We start from the raw sequence: 23,121 nt of genomic DNA on the forward strand, positions 1-23,121 counted from the left end.
GCATATGACTCAGATTTTACGCTGAATAAACTGGATGCTAGATTTAAGGACTGGACAGCTAAAGGAGTAATAGCTATTTGCAATATAATGAAAGAAGGAACACTGTTCAGTTTTGAAATGCTCAAAGAGAAACACCTATTAGAAAAACAAGACTTTTACTGGTATTTACAGATGCGACGGTATGTTAATAGGACGGTTAAGAATGTAACTAAGGCAAGTTCATGTCTGATAGAGCTATTTAGAAAAGCATATAATTCAGACAACGATAGTAGAATAATTTCAAGCGTGTATAAGGGTTTGTCAAATCTTAAAACACATTCGACTTCATACATTAAAACAAAATGAGAGAAGGAAGGAGGGATAATAATATCTGAGGAAGACTGAACAATAATATGGAGGTAGCAATGGAAGTGTACCAGTCCACAGAAATGGAGGGAGTTCGGGTGGAAAAACTTAATAAGATATTTTATTACATCCTCTCAGAAATCCCATTATAATAGTAACTCCCCTGCTTACTAGAGAAATTGTGGAAATCAAAATGCAAACCATTATCATATTTTCTGGGAATGCCCTGTTATCAAAGACTATTGGAGTGAGATACATAATGCCCTACAAGACATCTTTAAATGTGAAATACCTTTAGAGAGTAAGGCAATATATTTTGGGTATATACCTCAAGAGTGGTTGAAAAGAGAATAATATTTAATGAATGTGCTGCTGGTGGCTGGTAAAAAGACCCTTACCAGGAAATGGTTATCTCAGGAGAGCCCAACTTTAAATGTATGGATGGAAATTACAATGATCATTTACAAAATGCAGAAGATAACAGCATCTGTTAATCATAAGTTGGAACAATTTGATTCATACTGGGAAAAATGGTTTAACTACATAACATCTCATAGGCCTGATTTTATTCTCACAAGTCAATGAATATGTTGTAAAAAAAAGATCACTCCCTACTTTGTGCATAGTTTTCTTCTTTCGATTGTTCTTTCTTTCCTCTCCTTTCTATAAGCGTATACCTCAGATAAATATTATGTGGAGATTTGTGACAAATATGATTATATGATATATATGTACAGTATCTGAAATACATCTTATGGAAATGTTTGTTTGATGATGAAATTCAATAAAAAATAAATTACAAAAAAAATCAATAAGATCGGAAAAGATGAAATATGAGGGCAGAGTAGCCAATATAAACAAAGCAGGATACCAAAAGTTTTTTTTCAATTATATAAAAAGTAAAAGAGAGGTGAGAGTTAATATTTGACCACTAGAAAATGATGCTGATGAGAAAGGAATAGGGGACAAAGAAATGGCAGAAGAAATTAATGGTTACTTTGCATCTGTCTTCATTGTGGAAGACACTGGCATTGTGCTAGGGATCCTTGAGTGTCAGAAAGCAGAAGTGAGTGCCATTGCTATTGCAAAGGAAAAAAGTGCAAGGCATACTCAAAGGTCTTAAAGTGGATAAGTCACCTGGACCAGATGGACTACATCCCAGAGTCCTGAGAGAGGTTGATGAAGAGATAACGGATACATTGCTCTTGATCTTTCAAGAATCATTTGATTCTGGCATGGTCCCGGAGGACTGGAAGATTGCAAATGTCACTCCACTCTTTAAGAAGGAAGGAAGGAAGGTAAAAGAAGAAAATTATAAACAGTGGCGGCACTAGAGATTTTTTCTTGGTAAAAAAGGCAAATGCAATGTTAGCACTTATTTCAAGAGGAATAAAATATAAAAGCAAGGAGATAATGCTCAGCCTTTTTAAGGCACTAGTCATGCTGCAGTTGGAGTATTATCAACAGTTTTGGATCCCATATCTCAGAGAGGATGTGTTGTCATTGGAGAGAGTCCAGAGGTGGTTCATGAGGATGATTCTGGGAATGAAGGGTTAACATATGAGGAGTGTTTGGCAGCTTTGGGCCTGTACTCACCTTTTAGAGGAATGCGTGGGGATCTCGTTGAAACCTGCTGAATATTGAAAGCACTGGATAGGGTGGGTGTGAAGAGGATGTTTCCCCTACTGGAGGTTTCCAGAACTAGAGGGCACAGCCTTAAAATTGTGGGACGTTCCCTTAGAACAGAGGTTCAGTAGGTATTTTACCTGTGAAAAGAGTTCTATTTTTAGCAGGGCTGACTCGAAAGTTACCTAAACAGGGTGTCTAGATATTTATTGTTTGTAATTTCATATTCACCTCAGAAAATAATTTAAGAATCTTCACAATTCCAAACTGCATTCTGAACACTAAAACTATTCATTCCACTAATGTTATTCATTCACCCTTTGTGCCTCTTATACTATTTTTGTGTCTTTGATGTCTCTCGTTGTGACTCTTTTTGTCCCCTGCTAATATCATGCCTGCTATTTAATTATCTTCCATACTCCACCCAACTACTTCCAAATAATTCTAATTCTGTATTGATCTTGTCATTTTCTTCTTTCTCTTTTAACTGGTGTTCACATGTAATCACTCCTGCTGTTTCATAGACAGAAATCTGGACTGACCAGCTTTTTCACAGATTCAACCTAATCTACTGAGTGCAGCAGTTTCCACTGTCTTGTTTCAGATTTCCATTCTCCACAGTACATTTTAAACGTTAAATGTTCTTGCTGAGAAAATAAAGAGTAACTATCTTTTTAAGACTCTGCTGTGCTTTCAACCATATTATCAAGGCACTCGCAAATATTGAATCTGGCAGGTATTTTGCTTTTGATACATTTATAAGTTCAGTTAATATTGATTGTCAAGATGTCTTTCTGAAACTAACAAACATTATCACTTCAGTATGAATCTATGGTGCCAAAAATTATTTTTTGCTAGCTAATCTATCTCTCTTCTTTAAGCATTTTTCTTTGTAACTTATTATTTAAATGTGAGATTTCACAATTAATTTGCTTACTAAACCAATCTTTTTGCAGGTTTTAACATTCTTGGATTAATGTTCAAGAAACTATCTTCTATTTAATAAAAAAAAAGAAATTTCAATACATGGAGCATATGAACTTAAGTCAAATATTATATTTACTGAAAAATCTTCATCCACAAGGAACATTCAAAGATTGAGGTGCTATGGACAGTGTAATCATTGTCATGGTTAATAACCTTTCAGAATCAAATGCTATCTTAACATATAAATTAACCTGTGTCAAACAATTGGTTAAACTTAGAAGAAAAACTGAAACCTAAACAGGATTTACCCATGAACATCAGAATATTTCTCAGTATCAGCCATTTCAATAGCCTCCCTGGACATTGTTAACCCATGTGACACGAAAAATGAAGGAGACAATTTGTCCTTAAAAAATTCATCACTTGGTAAATTAAAAAACGCAAACATGAGAAAATCTGCAGATGCTGGAAATTCAAGTGACACACACAAAATACTGGTGGAACGCAGCAGACCAGGCAGCATCTATAGGAAGAAGTACAGCCAATGTTTCGGGTTGAGACCCTTCCAAAACATTGACTGTACCTCTTCCTATAGATGCTGCCTGGCCTGCTGCGTCCCACTAGCATTTTGTGTGTGTCACTTGGTAAATGTCTGTTTATGCTAGTATTGTTGGAATTTCTTTGGGGTACATCAATATCAACGGTGACCTCAGCAAAACGAAGGGTATCATATAATGAAAGAGTTATTATCACGGTATTTTATAGCCATTTGGTGCATCTAGCTCATACTTGCTTCTAGTAAGAATAATCTAGTTAGTCTCATTCCTTGACATCCTGTATCTGTGGAAGGAGCCTTTCCTTTTTAAAAGCCACATTTGGAGCCATGCTCACTCTGGTAAATCTTAACTACAATCTCTCTTAGGCTTTCGCACCCCGCACTGTCAAAACTTGCCGCAATGCACTTGGAGCAGCTGAATAGCCTTTTAGAGATATCAATATAACTTCCATTCTTTTCTACTCCATACCCTTGTTAAGAAAGAACAAGATCTCAGTAGTAACAAACTACTTCTGTTAAAAAAAAGTAAAAGATCTCTTCCTGACTTGCCCTGCAACCTCCTAAAATCATTGCTCATGCACTGGCAGCCCTCTTTGCTTCTGTAGAATTGCACCCTACATACCACATTGCCTCTGGAATCCAAAGAGAGAGCTCCTGCTGGAACCTGGAGGAACAAATATGAAATTGGAGGAACCTAGGGGGTAAGACAGTATCAACAGAGGGAGATCCAGGTAAAGGATCTTGACCCAAAATGTGGCCTGTTCATTTCCATCTACAATTACTGCCTGACACACTGAGTTCCTCTAGCCTCTTGTTTGTTAGTACTGGGATTTCCATCCATCATAGTATTGATGTAGAATGGCTGGTTTCAATCTCAAGTACTACATGTAATATTTTGTTTCAACTTCACTAAAGCCTCTCCCTCTATCAGTCAGAAGGATTGTGAAGCACTCTCCTCATATCCAGCTGCTCATGGAAATTCACCTCGATCATACATTTCCTCCATGATGACATGCAAGCCATGATCCTAGCTAACTTGTCTAAAACAGAGGAAGTATCAGTAAAGCCAGCTTCAAACAAGGCTGCATCCTTGCTCTGACAACTCAATCCTTCTCTTTGAAATGCTGCACCGTACCTCCAACAAACTTCCCATGGGAGTGGAGCTAATCTTCAGAATTAATGGAAAACTATTCAGTCCATAGCAACTACACACCAGAACCAAGGGCAATCCCACTAAGACAGTTGAACTGCGGGATTCAGACAGTACTAGTGTTTGTGTGTGTGCTGAAGCCAAATTCTTAGCCTTCTTCAACTCAGTCACTGAAGCATATGGGAGGATTAAATTAGCATTGCAGTTCTGGATTATTCGAAGTGTCTGGAATGATGCGCTCTTTATAATAATGGGAGTATATTGCACAGTACCTACAATGGTATTAAGATTATTGATTGCTGAGACTGAATGTGAAACCAAGGTAGAACTTTCTTCAAATTTATCGTACATTTAAAGACTTCCCCCAAATGAAATTAATTGTGGTAAAAAATGCAAAATTTATCTGCAGATAATATTTCCATTTTAAAAAGTCTGTGATGCAAAAGCAACCCAGAAGTTTGTGTCAATTTTTTCAATTCCAAGTAACGGCAGAAGTCCTTTTCCACTCATAGTACAATCGTTCTATTAATCCATTTTCTCCTGAAATAGTGCTTTAGAATCAACATCTTAGGGTCATAGAGTCATAGAGCACTACAGTGCAGAAACAGGCCCTTTGGCCCATCTAGTCTTTGGGAACAGTAGTGGATTGTCCTTGAGATTTTTTGTGGTTTACAATCTCAACTCTCCAGAGATAAAATCTTGAGGACATGGACATTTGCTTCTTCTTTCTCAAGCCACACAGTTCAATAAGATGGTAATCCGAAGATCATTATTTATTGCAACAAACGGAAGCTTGATGGGTTTCAGATGGTGATGAGGAGTGAGATAGATCAGCTGGTTGAGTGGTGTTGTAGCACCAACTTTCCACTTAATGTCATTAATACCAAGGAATTGATTGTGGACTTCACAAAGTGAGAGAACACAGACACCAGTCCTCATTGAGGGATCAACAGTGGGAAAGGTGAGCAGTTTCAAGTAAACACGAGGAATTCTGCAGATGCTGGAAATTCAAGCAACACACATCAAAGTTGCTGGTGAACGCAGCAGGCCAGGCAGCATCTCTAGGAAGAGGTACAGTCGACGTTTCGGGCCGAGACCCTTCGTCAGGCAGTTTCAAGTTGCTGGTTGTCAACATCTTTGAAGTTCTATTGTGGTCCCAACATACGCAAATGCAAAGAAAGCATGACAGTGGTTCTATTTCATTGAGGAAACTTGGTATGTCATGTGACATTAAGCAGACAACCAAGCAAATTTCTACCAATGTACTGTGGACAGCATTCTAACTGGTTGCATCACCATCTGGAATTGGGGAGGGGGCAGCAATTGCAGAGGATTGGAAAAAACCTGCAGAATGTTGCAAACTCAGCCAGCTCCATCATGGGCACTAGCCTTCCCAGCATGAAGGACATCTTCAAAAGACAATGCCTCAAGAAGGAGGCATTCATCATTAATGACCCCCATCACTCTGGACATGCCCTTTGCTCTTTGCTGCCATCAAGGAGGAGGTAGCGGAGCATGAAGATGCACACTTAGTGTTTTAGGAACAGCTTCTTCCCCTCCGCCATCAGATTTCTGAATGGACAATGAACACATGTACACTACCTCACTATATTTCCCCTCTCTTTTTGCACTACTTTCAAAAATATATACAGTATATATATATATAATTGCAATTTATAGTGTCTTTATTATGTATTGCTATCACAAAACACCAAATTTCACGACATATGATTGTGACTGAGTTTCTCTTGTTTTAAGGTGTAAGTTGTGTCCACTGTCATAAAGTGTGCAAGTTGAGATAAGTAGAAATTTTAAAGAAGTGGCATGACCGTTGGAGTAATTGCTTGCCCTTGTGCTCTTATACTGCAGCAATATTTAGTTCTGCCTGCACTTCCTGATTTAATGAGTACTATGTAAACTGAGATAACAACAGTCATGATGATTTCAGAAGATCATGATCTATTTGCGGTTGATATAAGAATATAAAATTCTGTGAGCATGAATTATAATTGCCTAATAAACTGAATCTCATACAAATGTAAAAATGAGAAATTTGTCTCAAATTAGATGGTAAATAGTCATTTACATAAAGCAATTGTCAAGCCTGATAGATCTTTACCTGATATGGCTTGGCTTAGATCGACACTCCTGTAGCTGAAATCACAAAAGCAATGAAGTGTAACTGGTGATGAAACCAATCTTCAGAGCTCCGATGTTGACAAAGGAAGGAGATGTACAACAGAAAGAAAGATTTACATGGCTGCTTTCACCTGGCAGCCAATTACACACAGTTAAGTTTGAAGATTTTTGAGATAAATATTGGCCTAGGCCTTGACAAAATGGCATTCCTTGGAAAAGAGTCAAAAGATTTTATGCATCTCTGCAAAAGGGTAAGTAAGTTGTCTGCTTAATGTCACATGACAATACAGCAAACCCTGAGTTCTGCATTCAAGTGTCAAAAAGTGCTGCTTGCTTAAAACCAAGACTGTGCTTCAAGTTCATCTACCTTATTCTACATACTGTGCACATTCCAATATAGCACCTTCAGCCTGTATTCACCCTTTTCGCCCTTTTATGCTGCAACTCATGCTGTTTTTACCCTATCAACAGACTCTCCTCACTACACATTGCTTCTGTTTGTAATCCAGCTACCAGCTGCCTTATCTTCAGCAGTATTATCCACCTTTCCTACGATACTTCTTGCATTGGAGTATATACAGCTCAAGACATGCTCAACTTTTTGATTCCTAACTTTGTCTGAGGTCTTATCAACATCTGCCTCCAGAACCTCTCCTCTGACTGTTCTGTAACTCTGGTACTCATCTCCCTGCAACTCTAAACCACACCATGCAGTATTAACAAACCTTCCTGCTAGGTTATTAGTCACCCTCTGGTTCAGGTGCAAACTATTCCTTCTGTACAGGTCCCACCTTCCCTGGAAGAGTTCCCAGTGATCCAAAAGTCTTATGTCCTCCCTCCTACACCAACTCCTTAACCATGTAGGAGGGAGGAGAAGATGGCGGCGCGACGCTGTGCGTGCGCGGCCATTCTGAATGATATCGTATCTGCGAAGTAGGATGCCGTGCACAATCCTGATTTGATAGAGACAGACGTGAAGAAGCACGGAGGAACATCTGGAGAAACTTCTGAAATGCCCGCTTCGCTGCCGCCGCTACTGTGCAATCGAGAATCTCCGGAGGGGAAGGCCCCAAATCCTCGGCTGTGCCTATTGCCTGTTGCCGGGGCCGGGGTCGAAGCGCTCGGCAGAGATGGTGCTCGGTGTCGGAGAGCTGGTCGGAGGCTCGAAGTTTTGGGATGGACTCGGAGTCGGACTGTGGTCGGATGCTTCCGGGATGCTGCATCGGCAAGTTTGCGGTGCTGGAGGTTTACCGTCTGCGTGAGATGATGGGACTTTCGAGAGACTTTGAGACTTTTACCGTGCCCATGGTCTGTTCTTATCAAATTATGGTATTGCTTTGCACTGTTGTAACTATATGTTATGATTATGTGGTTTTTGTCAGTTTTCAGTCTTGGTTTGTCATGTGTTTCTGTGATATCATTCTGGAAAAACATTGTATCATTTCTTAATACATGCATTACTGAATGACAATAAAAGAGGACTGCCTGTCCTCACAATCTAATCTAATCTAATGTATTAAACGGCATAATCTTCCTAGTTCTAGCCTCACTAGCATGTAGCATGGGTGGTAATCCTTAGATCATAACCTTGGAAGTCTGTTGTAGTTTAGCACCTCACTCCCTGAACTCCCTATGCAGAGCCTTGTCACTTGTCCTACCCATGTGTTTGGTAGCTACATGGACCACAACTTCTGGCTGTTCACCCTCTAACTCAAGAACGCTGAGGACTGAATCTGAGATATTCTAGACCCTGGCACCCGGAAGGGAACATAACATTCGGGAATCTCGTTCTCTCCCACAGAACCTTCTGCAAACCATTGTCGAAAAGCATTGTGCACGCTATATCAGAGTTCAAAGTAAATTTATTATCAAATTACATATATGTCACTATATACAACCCTGAAATTCATTTTCTTGCGAGCACACAGTAAATCCATAACAGAATAATAACCATACCACAATCAATGACAGACCAGCTGGGTATTGAATCAGTGTGCAAAACACTGCAAACTGCAAATACATAAAAGAAGAAATAATAATAAATAAGCAATAACTATCGAGAACATGAGATGAAGAATCCTTGGAAGTTTGTCCATAGGTTGTGGGAACATTTCAATGATGGGGCAAGAGAAGTTGAGGCTCTTTAGTTCAAGAGTCAGATGGATGAGGGGTGATAACTTTTCCTGAACCTAGTGGCGTGAGTCCTGAGGCTCCAGTACCTTCTTCCTGATGGTTGCAGAGAGAAGAGAGCATGTCCTGGGTGGTGGGGGTCCCTGATGATGGATTCTGCTTTCCTGCAACAGTGTGTCAAGTAGATGTGCTCAATGCTGGGTAGGGCTTTACCCCTGATTGACTGGGCTGTGTCCTCTACTTTTTGTAGGACTTCCCATGCCAGGTTGTGATTGAGCCATTCAGTATATTACTAATCTATATCAGTTTGTCAAAAGTTTTAGATGTCATGCCAATTGTTTTGCAAATTCCTTAGAAATTAGAATTGCTGCTTGTGCTTTCTTCATTAATGCACGTGGGCTGGGCTCAGGACAGGTCCTCTAAAATAATAACACCACGGAAGTTAATGTTGCTGATCCTCTGATAAAGATTGACTTATGGACCTCTGGTTTCCTTCTCCTGAAGTCAATAATCGGCTCCTCCGTCTTGCTGACATTGAGTAAGAAGTTGTTGTTATGGCAGCGCTCAGCCAGGTTTTCAGTCTTCCTCGTATAAAGTGATTCATCACCACCTTTGATTCGGCCTAAAGCAGTGATGACGTCAGCAAACTGGACTATAGCACTGGAGCTGTGCTTAGCCTCATAGCCGTAAATGTAAAACGAGTAGAGCAAGGGGCTAAGCACACAGCCTTGTGGTATACCTGTGTTGATGGAGATCAGGGAGGAAATGTTGTTGCCAATCCAAACTGACTGCGATCTACAAGTGAGAAAAGCAAAGATCCAACTGCACAAAGAGGTATTGAGGCCTCTACCTGATCTGAAAATCGTCCCACATTATTCCTCACAGTGAATACCATGTTTCTGGAAAGCCCAGGTTAAGAGGATGTAAGAGGAGAACAACAAGGGATATAAATCATCAAAGAGTGATGGACTTTGCTTTGGAGATGATATACATTCAAAACCAGAAGAACAAAGCATCCATGATATCAGTCATGCTATTTATTAACCATATTCTCTGCTACAATCTCACAATTTTAAGAGGAAAGCATAATAATACTCCTATTGATTATTGTACAGTAGCAACTGAGTCTTTGTTCAAGTACATTGGCAGTAACAACATTTCCATATGAGGCACATTAAGGTATGCAGCAATGCCAGTAGCTGCCACACCCGTGTGAACTTTGTGGAATGAAAGATGTTCTTTGCTCCTTTTGAAATTGTTTATGAAAATTGCTGATGTATTGCACTTCAAAAAATTGAAAATCCTGTAAAGTCTCAGCCCTTTCACATTTGTTAATCTTGTAGATGTGTTTAGCATCCTGGGAGGACATCGCAATATTTCTTGTCTGGTTACTAGAAGGCAATTTCTTTACCTTTTACCCGTGATGATTTTACGCTCTAGAGAGGGCAGTTTTACATTGCTGCCCAGGGAGTACTGAAGGAGCTTCCTGGAATTGTTTACATGCGAGTGTGCTCTCTGGGGGGCTGTGGTGGCAGGATGATGCTCTGTCCTTGTGAAGGAAGACATCAATGCCCTGACCCTGCACATCGGGAAAATGCTGAATGTGCTGGGGAGACAATCGTACAACAATCAGACAATAGCTTGAATCTCCAGAGCATGGCTTAGCCAACGTATGGATTCTGTTTTTCTGCTGCCTAGTCTGCTGTTTCCATGTTGCTCCTCAGAGCCAGTTCTCCACAAACAGTAGGATTCTGCTCACAGTGAAAGTGAGTGTGAGTTGAGGAGAATTTGGAAGATGCCGTTTCTGCACAAGTGGCAAATTCCCATCTGCCAAATCTTGCCTCTCTAGAAGGACAGCAATCTACTCATGCATGGCACCTCTCTGCTATATGTAGGGAGCACCTAAATATCTTTGCTCTTTTTAGAACTGCATATGGCTCACGGATAGTGGTCTTTTCCTCTGACCTACAAGGCCATACTCATTAATTTTATGAGCAAGGCTTTCTAGGCGTTTTTGTGGAAATTGTAAACCTCTTTTGACCTTCCCAGCTCTCACATCATTGGTAGCCCCGGTTGTGTTTTTTTTCAGCTGTTTGGCTGCCATTGGTTGTGTAGGTTGAAAGCCTTCTGTAATTGGTGCACCAAAAAGGAGTGGCAGATGTGCTGGACTGATCGTGGCTCTGTACAGTGTGACGAGAATACACATAAAATTAAGATGTTTGCTGGCCTGGGTTAGCATCAGTGACATCAGCAAGTGGTCTGCCACCTGCCCTCAGGGGAAGGAGAGATAAGGAACAATGGAGCAGCGTCTGGAGATGTGTAATGAAGGGACAGGGGAGAGAGAGCTGTCTGGAGCGGCTCCCCCCTTTGAACCTTGAACTGTTTGAAGTGATGGACAGGCGATACCCCAGCAGGGGGATAAAAAGGGACAGGTTGCTAAGGTGGGACACCCGCCACTCGAGGTAGTGAGACCCTGGAAGCGGTGCGCCTCTCACGAGTGGGTGAGAAGTACCAGACAACGGCCAGGGTGGAAAGGTACAATCAGCGGGAACCCGGTGTGTGTCCGCCCTTGCCTGGGTGCCGGGTTCACTGCAGAGGATCGACCGCATCTGGAGGAGGGGTCACAGTCGGTGACCTCAGGTGACATCACCAAGGATCCGCCCAAAAGTTGCTTGTGAGCCAACTCGCTGGTCTGTGAGTGAAGCCGTGCTGAATGATCAGTTGTTCCTGTTCTATCTCTCTCTTCCCTCACGTTGTCCCTCGCCATGGCAACGATTACTGCAAACTGAACTACTAAACTGGATGAACTTTGAGTCACTTTGAAATTTGGTCATTTACCCCTAGACAACGATAGAGCTTGATTGATGCTGTTATCTTAATTCTGTGCACATGTGTGGTTATCATTGCTGAACTGTTGCATTTATTATCCTTTCGATTACTGTGTTGCTTGTTTCTTTAATAAAACTTTCTTAGTTCCAGTAATCCAGACTCCCACTGAGTGATCCATTTCTGCTGGTTTGGCAACCCAGTTACGGGGTATGTAACAACAGGTCCTAGGTTCAGCACTTTGTTACAGATTTTAAGATACTTTAAATGAGTTAGGCAGCACTTGAAGTATTGTCAACAGTTTTGGGCCCTATCTCTCAGAAAGGATGTGTCGTCATTATAGAGAATCTAGAGGAGATTCATGAGTATGATTCTGGGAATGAACGGGTTAACATATGCGGAGTGTTGGTGGCTTTGGGCCCGTACTCACTGGAATTTAGAAGAACGTTGGGGGGGGGGTGGAAACTCATTGAAACCTACTGAATGTTGAAAGGACTGGATAGGGTAGATGTGGACAGGATGTTTCCCATGGGGGGTATCCAGAACTAGAGGGCACAGTCTCAAAATTGAGGGGTGACCTTTTAGAATTGAGGTAAAGAGGAATTTTCTTAGCCATAGAGTGGTGAATCTATAGAATGCTCTGCCACAGACTGCGGTGGTGTCCAAGTGCATGGCGATATTTAAGGCAAGCTGATAGTTTCCAGATCAGTCAGGATGTCAAAGGAATTGGTTAGACGGCAGGTGTATGGGGTTGAATAGGATCCAGGATCCGCCAAGATGGAATGGCGGAGCAGACTTGACGGGGTGAATGGCCTAATTTTGCTCCCATGTCTATGGTCTTATGACCTGATTTGGGACGAGTGATAAATGTTAGAGCGATTTTTTGGTTTAGCACTTGTAGCAATTAATTTGACTGATGTTGTCCACTAGCCTTCAGATTGAATATGCATTGAAGATTAGATTTAAAATGCAGACCAGACAAACCAGGAAACAGGCACTTAACTGATTGTTTGTATATGCATGAATCCAATCAACGTTCCATTGCATGGATGCAGCAGTAATTAACTCTTATTTTCGGTGTGATAGTGGGGAGATCCAGACATTTTAAACAGTTATATGGGAAGTTCAAGAGTACATTGTAAATATAAATTTGTTTGAATTGTCCTGAATTTTCTTTGATCTTTAGCATATAAAATGTGTGTAGTGTTGGGCACAGACTGACCTTTTTCCCATTGACATGGTCTCCATATGATACCTGCTTTATCTTGTTTTGTCAAAATAAGGAGGGTGCTTCATGTCTACCAGCACTTCTCCCTGGAGACTTCATTCACACAACAACATTTGGTGCCAGAAGTGAGATACATTCTGTGACCCATTGCGTGGCCAGCGATCTTAGCAGTCTAAGTGGGTGAGTATTTTTAAAATTAGCACTCACACTAGGTATCACGAACAGGGAGAGCTGAACTGGTAGATATAAAAGTAGTGTGTATGCTTATGTAAGAGACAAAACTTTGTGTGTTAATTTGGTGAGATGGAGCCACCAGTGGCAAAGGGTGGTTCTTGAAGGTTCAGGATACCGGTTGGGGGCTGGGGGGATGTGTGTATATTCGTTCTGGGAGCTGCATTTTAGCATGCACATTTTGTGAGTGCAATGCATAGGAATACAGCTGGTATCATGAGTTTAGATGCACAGAAGTGGCAGATTGTGAAGTACATCCACTACAGTTTTAAGTGTGTACTGTTTAACTTGCTTCTGTTAATTATGTTTTCCATTGTGTGGGAGTTGGTGTGGAGATATTTCAGGGAGAGGTTTTATCCAGATGTATCTGTCAAGAGGCACCTATTGAGGTCAGGCAATGTCAAGTTGAGAACCCTGATGATCCGAGCCAGCCCTTGACCCTGAAGATGAACCTTCATTAGCCCTTCAGCCCAGGGAGAAAGTCACACGTCGGAATTTGGAATTCTGGTGCAAATTCGAGGAAATGGTTGAAATTCACCAGATGTAGCCTAAAGATATATGCTTGTTGGTAAAAGCGAAGTGCCCAAGGAATATGTGGGCCTAGGGGGAGCAGGATGGTACCTGCACAACTGCTGGAATTCTTTATACTTTATTGTCGCCAAACAATTGATACAAGTACGTACAATCATCACAGCGATATTTGATTCTGCCCTTCCCGCTCCCTGGAGTACAAATCGATAGTAAATATTAAAAATTTAAATTATAAATCATAAATAGAAAATAGCAAATGGAAAGTAAGGTAGTACAAAAAAACGGAGAGGGAGGTCCGGATATTTGGAGGATCCAGGTCAGGATCTGTTCAGCAGTCTTATCACAGTTGGAAAGGAGCTCTTCCCAAATCTAGCTGTACGAGTCTTCAAGCTCCTGAGCCTCTCCCGAAGGGAAGAGGGACAAAAAGTGTGTTGGCTGGGTGGGTCGTGTCCTTGATTATCCTGGCAGCACTGCTCCGACAGCTTGCAGTGTAAAGTGAGTCCACGGATGGAAGGTTGGTTTGTGTGATGTGCTGCACCATGTTCATGATCTTCTGCAGCTTCTTCCGGTCTTGGACAGGACAACTTCCATACCAGGTTGTGATGCACCCTAGAAGAATGCTTTCTATGGTGAGTCTATAAATATTAGTGAGGGTTTTAGGGGACAGGCCAAATTTCTTCAGTTTTCTCAGGAAGTAAAGGCGCTGGTGGGCCTTCTTGGCAGTGGACTCTGCTTGGTTGGACCAAGTCAGGTCATTTGTGATATTGACCCCAAGGAACTTAAAGCTTTTGACCTGTTCCACTTGCGCACCACCAATGTAAATTGGGTCGTGCGGTCTGCTACTCCTTCTGAAGTCAACAACCAATTCCTTCGTCTTGCTGACGTTGAGGGATAGGTTATTGTCTTCACACCATGCCACCAGGTTCTTAATTTCCTCTCTGTACTCAAACTCATCATTACCCGAAATACGGCCTACAATTGTTGTGTCATCAACAAACTTGTATATTGAGTTCGATGCCAGCAATGATGAAATATGTCACTCTTTTAAAGGGGAAGTGAGGCAGGAACTGGAGGGGTGTGAGAGTAACTGGGGAATGATAATGGCAGTGATTCAACAAGCTGATGAAACAGCCATGGATTATGTAGAACGTAAATATCGAATGTCTGAGGGGTATTCAGGGTTGGATAATCCAGTGAGGGATGACTCAGTCTTTCTGAAAATGAAGGAAGGCCTGAGCTCAACCCGCTAGGAAGTTTTAGATTTAGGGATAGTGGTGGGCTTGACCTACTCTGCTATAGTTTTGTGGGCCAGTGAGATAGACCAAAGAAAGTGCAAGACAAATCGTAAAGTGGCTATAATGGATGCAGCCCCTGTGACATCATAGAGGGTTTGCTTTGTGTGCCAGCAACCAGGGCACCTAGCAAAAGACTGCTGGACTAGGCATAAAGCAGTAAAGGAGTTAGGATGCTCCAGCTGTGGCCTATTGGGACATGGTTGGAATCAGTGTCCAAAAATGAGGAAAAAAACAGTTGAAAGTCACGACAGGCACACAGTCTCTCACCCCATCGGCACCCAGTCTGACCAAAATGACTGCATATCAGATCATCGAGCTGGTGAAGACCAGCTCTATGATCTAGGTCAGGAAAAGAGGAAGTGACAGCCCTCACTGCCAGCGCTGGTGAATCCTGATGGACACAACATCATTGTTAGGGGGCCAACAATGTGATATGTTAGTGGACACAGGGGCATTGGTATTGATAACTGACCTCTCCTTGCTAACAATCAGCAGGCTATTTATATTACAGGTGTAGGAGTAAAAATGATGAAAGCAGATAGGAGCGAGTCACAGTTACTCAAAATTAGTGGGATGTAGCCTCCAGTGTATTTCTGGGGATGTCCAAATAGTGAGGGTACTGTCCTTGGACTAGGGGAAGCAGGGGCCATTATAGATTCAGGAGAGGGAGAAATAAAATGAGCAAGCTAGGGGTAGCGAACACATACAACCACCAGAGTACACAACACAGCCAGCATAGCTGCTGCCATTCGATCCTCAGAACTGGAGCCAGGACAGTGTCCATGGGTTACTTTGTCAGCAGGTCCCAGCAGTGTGGGCTAGACGCAAGCAAGGTTGTGGCTGAGTAACGATAAACCAATTCAAATTAGAAGGGGGCCTGCATAAACCCCATAAGCAGTATCGTATAAAAACTGACACACAGACAGCTGCTCACAAGTAAGTAATGATAGTTAGGGACACTAGAATGAATCCCATGAGCACCTTCCTAATAGAGGGGGAGGCACACGAGTGCTAAATGGGAATAGAGCAGGAGGAAGATATCGGTATGAAGGAAGCACCTCTGGAAGGGGAAGCAGGGGAATTTTTTACTGATGGTTCTTGGAGGTACTTAGACTGGGTGAGCCGGGGTGAAGGAAACAGATGAAGAATTAGCTTCAGGAGCACTGACTGGGTGTTGCTCAGCTCAGGTGGTGGAACTGGTGGCCCTGACAGAAGCACTGCATGACAGTAAAGACAGACGAGCAAATATATATACGGACAGCCTGTACCCCTCGGGCTGGTGCACGGTTATCTGATGGGATGGACACAACGAGGATTTGTAATTTCAACAGGAACAGGTATTCAGCATGGACACCTAATACAAAAACTGCTGGAAGCAGTGAGCCTGGCAGCAGAGGTGACAGTGATTAATGTAAAAGCTCACCAGAAAGAGGAGAGTAAGGAGCTGAAAGGAAATGAGTGGGCAGGCATCAGTGCAAAGAAGGCAGCAGAGGAACAAGAGGCCATTGAAACGGCAAATGTGCCGAAAGAAACGATTGAAGCAAGTTTAGTAAAATTACATGGAGAGGTGGAGACAGAAGATAAGGAGAAGTGGAGAGAAAGGGTGCAAAGGAGGGACCAGATGGGAGTTGGACTGACAGGGAGGAGGGAGTCGAGGTGGCCCCACCATGCATTAGACACTGAAGATATGTCATGGGGTGATGCATCAAGGAAGGCAGAATATGACCTCGAGCTTCTGACAGGACTGATGGTGGCCAGGGATGGGTGGGGATGTTGGGAAATTCTGCCGCCGTTGTATCACATGAGCCCTGCATTACTCTGATAAGGGCATAGCGCCACACCTGCCAAACCCTCCATGGTCCAGGGGACCCTGTGAAAACATCCAGATGAACTTCACAGGGCCCCTGCCGAAAAACAGGGGGAAGATCTACTGTCCAGCAATTATGGATCACCTCACCCGGTGCATAGAGACTTTCCCAACAAAGGACTGCACCGCCAGCACGGCTGTACATATTCTAGTTCAGGAAATCCTCCAGAGTTGGGAATCCCCAGTCCAGGTGGATTCAGATCAGGGAGCACATTTCACGGGGAAAGTGATGAAGGAAATGTGCTGACTGTTAGGGATTTGACAACGGTTCCACATGCCCTATGGCCCTCAGAGTTCAGGAATGGTAGAAAAGATGAACCAAATAATCAAGAATGCCTTAGTCAAAGCTATAGCTGAGATGGGAAAGACATGGGTTGATGTATTAACAGGAAACCTGATGAGATTGTGAGCAACCACAAACTTAACGCTGGGTCTCAGCCGCTATGAATTATTGATGGGGCAAGCAATGTGACTCCCTTATGGGGTAATTACAGGTTCTGGTGAACCTAGGGCTTATAGAGATAGAATGACACAGTATGTGAAGGAACTTTATAATCAACTTAAAGAGTTAAAGGATCAGAGAGAGCTGGGGAGAAAGGAGATAGTCCTCCCACAGCCGGGTGACCAAGTCATAGTGAGGGTGCTGCCCGAAAGGGCAGGGTTTGCTCCCAGATGGATAGGACCACAGGTGGTACTTTTAACAAGTGACACTTCAGTCTGCGTGCAGACTCAGTGAGGCAGCCAGTGGAAACACTGGACTCAGGTTCAACCATTGCCCACACAGACAGAGCAGGGGATCATGTGTACCCAGTAACCGTGTAACTACAGCAAACCTAAGAGATGAACACCAGCCGGCCACACCAGACCTGACCACATTTGTTGGAAACACACCCACAAGAAACACAAAGGCAGAAGACACCGAGAGCGTAACGGGAACCCGTGAATAGCACGCTAAAGTGTAATAGGTAACAGTACTCTGCAATGAAGGCTGGTTGCTGAAAGTAAATGATTAGCTGAATAACATAAGAATAGAAAAGATAGATGAGGAGGGGTTTAAGTTAAAGCAGAGATAGCATTTCCACTGCTTTGATGGCATGGCAGAACAAGAAAGGTTTCATACAGCATCTGAAGGCACTCACTCCTAGCCTGAATGGGGAGTGAATACAAATAAGTTGGGCCCCTTCAGCAGTCAGGCCAGCAATCATCTGGATGGTTCAGAAGGGGGTGTCACTGGGGAAAGGTCTTTGCACTCATTCAAATAGAGATCACCCCAACCCTGTGAGCCTGATGGACTAAACTTGCCGGTGCCTCTGGAAAGAGAGCTTTAGCCACTAGAGAATGAAGGGGTAAAGACGAGGAATATGATTAAGCAGCAATCAGCCAGCAGGAAAAGAGCCAATAGGCATATGGATGAAGCTGCATTTCTAAAGACTCTTACTCAAATTTCTGGAGCAATCCCTGTGCTTAGCATTTTGTAGGTAGACATTAAGGACAATAGGCTAGATGTAGATGCAGGAAGTTCCAAGGCAGGGCATTTTTGCTGTCCTATTTGAGTAGATCTTCCTTAAGGTTGGCCTTTCCTGGTACAAATTTATTTTTGCCCATGAATGCCAAGAGGAGGGACTGTTAAGGCATTTTTGTGGTTAGTATACGTAGCAATTAACTTAACTGACATCGGCCACTAGACTTTAGATTCAAACATGCATTGAAGATTAAATTTAAAATGCTGACCAGACAGGCCAGGAATCAGTCACATAATTGATTGTCTACAAGTGCATGAATCCAATCACCATTCCATTGTATGGATATGACAGTTATTAACAGTTATTTTGGGTGCAATGGTGCAAAGGTCCAAATATCTTAAACTGTTACGTGAAGTTCAAGAGGACATCGTAAATATGGATTTGCTTGAATTGTCCTGAATTTTCTTTTCATTTTTAGCATTAAAAAATGTGTAGTGTTGGGCACAGACTGACCTTTTTCCAATTGAAAGGGTCTCCATATGATGCCTGGGGTACCTTGTTTTGTCAAATAAAGAGGTCGCTTCATGTCTACCAGCACTTCTCTTTAGTGACTTCATTCATGCGACAATAAACCAGCTGATGTTTTCAGCACAAAGTAGGTAGGGTAAAACTGAATATCTAGGGAAATATGTTCTTGCGTCATTGGATTGAACTCTTTCATCTGGTTTTAAAGTACCTTTAAATGTCATAATATGAGTTCATTAAATGAATTTGTTCAGAGGGCTCATTACATAAAACTACATTTCAACAAAACTAGATTTTGTGGTTATACTATTTTCAGCTTGTAAAATAAAAACTTAAAATATATGTGTTATAATCTATAAAATATGCAGCATTTGTTTTTTATTGTAACTAAAATTCCTTACGTGCAGACAAAGAATGGATTCTTTCAGCCAATCCTTGTCTCTGTTCGAATTATGTAGCTTGGAACCTCCAAAATGTACTTCAGGGCTATGCCTCTTATATGTGGGTCCTCAAACATACTGATGGAACCAAATGGTAATTTTCCAAACTAGCTCCATTTCTCAATTTGAATTAACTGCTGGAGAGTTATGTGCAGAGCAACTGGAACATCTTTCAATTGTGGCTGTATTATTTTTAGAAAAATTGAAATACGGCAGAATCCATATGACATCTGGGAATTCAGGAAAGAATTTCAAATACCATATAGCGAGTGAATTTCTCTGAAGAAAATCGAATTAAAATAATATATAAAAAATGCAAGTAGCTACTTCTTGCAGTACTGAAGACTCTATTAAGGTCCATAAATAATTTAATTTATGTTATTATGCTCCTGTCATTTTTAGCACAAAGGTTCAATGAGAAGTCCAAAGCCGCAGACAGTTATTGTAGGATGGCTATGCTTGTAATTTTGTACCGAACTGAAACAAAATGTTCTGTCTTCAGTGCATTTATTACAGTTACTTCAAGGTAGAGATTATTGAAAAAAATAATATATATCATCTTACCCAAAAGTTGTATTGCTGAAATAAAAATGTGCATTCATCAAAAGATGGCTCGGCTAATTATGTAAAATTGAGTGGCCGTTGTGGAAGTATGATGCCTTAGAATTATATTCCACTTATTAATGCAGTTTGGCTACTTTAAATGATAGGCCAATAGTATCAATTGTAGTTTAGAGGGAGCCCTGTTAACTCTGAGTTGTGAAATTATTGTTTCTGTCTCCCTCTGCAGAATTTAAAACATAATATATTCTGAGGTTTTAAATGTGTGCTGAGGGATTTTTGCACATCTTAATGCTGTAAGTGATGACATAATTTGCAGGATGTCAGATGAGTTCACGATGTGTTCTTCTCAATTTGGTTTAGCAATTTCAGGCAATTTATGTAAAGTACAGAACAGTTAGGCCAAGTAACAATGCAAAATTTCCAAGGCTTGCTCTGTTGTGTATAGCTAAATTAAGATCAGCATCAACTGAGCTGAAGGGTCTATTCAGAACAGAAGAAGAAAGAGGGATGTTTTATCGTGTATAATTGTGTTGACCTTATATTCTCATTAACTGGAATGGGTATTGATTGGTGAGCATGGATTTCCCTTCCTGGCTTTGTTTTGTCTTTAGCAAGAGCCACAAAGGTGCAATCAAACAAAGCCAGTACTGTACTTAAATTTCAAAGACAATTCAAATTCTTTTGAGCAGCAAGACCTATTTCCAGAATGATTATTGGGTGTTGACAGCTTTGGATTATTTTAAGAAATCAGGGGTCATTGCATTTTTTAACAGGTTCCAGCTAAAATATTAGATCATAACTCAAAAATGTATACAGTTCTTTGCTTGATATTGAGGTGGTGATAAAACATTAGACTTCAGGAACTGTGTTTTTCTAAGACAACAGGAACTTTCAGTAACACCATAAGATATAGGAGCAGAAATAGGCGATTCGGTCCATCAAGTCAATCCCATTCGATCATGGCTGATTTACTTTTCCTCCCAACCCGATTCTCCAGCCTTCTCCCATAACCTTTGGCACCCTAATTCATCAAGAATCTCATAATCTCTGCGTTAAATACACTCAGTGACTTGGCCTCCACAGACATTTGTGTCAGTGGATTCCACAGATTCACCACCCTCTGGCTAAAGAAATGCATACTCAGCTCTGTTTTAATGGGACATCCTCTCCATGTCCACTCTATCTAAGCCTTTCAATATTTGATAGCTTTCAATGAGATCCTCCCTCATTCATCTAGACTCAAGCAATTACAGACCCAGAATCATCAAACACTACTCATACTTTGAGCCTTTCTTATTTCAGGGATCCTGTTTGTAAACCTCCTTTGGACACTATTCAATGCTAGCACATCCTTTTTTAGATATGGGGCCCAAAACTGCTACAACATGGCCTTATAAAGCCTCACAATTATATACTTGTTTTTATATTCTAGTCCTCTCAAAATGAATGCTAACATTGTGTTTGCCTTCCTTACTACCAACTCAACCTGCAAGTTAATCTTTAGGGAATCCTGGACCAGCACTTCCAAGAGTTAGTGCAGAACCTCTGCTTTCTGAATTCACTCACCATTTAAAACATGCTCTATGTCTTTATTCCTTCTACCAAAGTGCATAACCATATATTTTCCTTTGCTGTATTCCATCTTCTACTTTTTTGTCCATTCTCCTAGTCTGTCTAAGCCATTCTGTAGACTCTGTGCTTCGTCAACACTATCAAACCCTCTACCTATCTTTGTAATATGTGCAAACTTGGCCACGAAGCCATCAATTCCACCATTCAGATCATTAACATATAATGAGAAAAGTAGTAGTCCAAACACCGACCCTGCAGAACAGAGTCACCAGAGAATTTCCTATTTATTCCCACTCTTTGCCTTCTGACAGTCAGCCAATCTTCTATCCATGCCAGTATCTTTCCTATAATACCATGAGGTTCTATCTTGTTTAGCAACCTCATGTGTGGCACCTTGTCAAAGGCCTTCTGAAAATCCAAGTAAAATCACCCACTGACTCTCCTTTGTCTACCTACCTGTTACTTCCTCAAATTTGTCAGGAAAGATTTTCCCTTAAGAAAACTATACTAACTTCAGCCTGTTTTATCATGTGCCTCCAAGTTTCCTCAAAACTTCATACTTAATATCTTCCCAACCATTAAAGTCAGGCTAACTGGCCTACAATTTCCTGTCTTTTTGTCTCCCTCTCTTTTTCAGGAGCGAAGTGACATACTTGACCTTCTGGTACTCTGGAATGATTTCAGAATCTCAAAGTTCAAAGTAAAATTTATTATCAGAGTACATGCATGTCACCACATACAACCCTGAGACTCATTTTCTACGGGCATAATTAGCAAATTTATAGAACAGTAACTGTAAATTGTAAACATCAGAAGCTGTTAATTGTAAACTAACTGTGCAAATGAGATATAAATAAATAGAAATAAATAATGTGTATGAAATAACAATATAACAGAGATAAATGAGTGTAGTTATCCTCTTTTGTTCAAGAGCCTGATGGTTGAGGGGTAGTAACTGTTCTTGAACATGGCGGTGTGAGTCCTGAGGCACCTCTACCTTCTACCTGGTGACAGCAGTGAAAAAAGAGCATGACCTGGGTGATTGAGGATCCTTGATGCTGGTTTTCTACAGCAACATTTCATGTAGATGTACTCAATGGTTGGAATCTAGTGATTCTCAAAAGGTCACTGCTAATGCCTTTCAGAATTTTGTGGTGTAGTCCATCTGGGCCAGTTGACTTACCTACCTTTCAGCTTCTTAAGCATCATCTTCTTTGTAATAGTGACTACACTCACTTCTGCCCCCGACTCAAATTTCTGGCACCTTGTTTGTGTCTTCCACAGTGAAGATTAACACAAAGTACTTCTTCACTTCATCTCTCTGTTTCCCATTACTACCTCACCAACTTAATTTTCCAAATGTTCAATGTCCACTCTTGCCTCTCTTTTACTCTTTATATATCTGAAAAAAACGTTTGGTATCCTCTTTGATATCATTGGCTAGCTTAGCTTCATGTTTCATCTTTTCTTTCCTTATGGCCTTTTCAGTAGGTTTTTAAAAGCTTCCCATTAGTTTTTGCTGTGCTATATTGTATGCCTTCTCTTTTGCTTTTAAGGTGTCTTTGACTTCCCTTGTCAGCCACAGTTGCCTCATTCTCCTTTTGGAATGCTTCTTCTTTGAGATGAACTGTTCCTGTGCCTTTTGAGTTACTCCCAGAAACTCCAGCCATTACCGTTCTGCCACAATTTCTGCTAGTATCTCCTTC

Source organism: Mobula hypostoma, chromosome 7 (assembly GCF_963921235.1).
Source record: "Mobula hypostoma chromosome 7, sMobHyp1.1, whole genome shotgun sequence".
NCBI classification, from domain to species: domain Eukaryota; kingdom Metazoa; phylum Chordata; class Chondrichthyes; order Myliobatiformes; family Myliobatidae; genus Mobula; species Mobula hypostoma.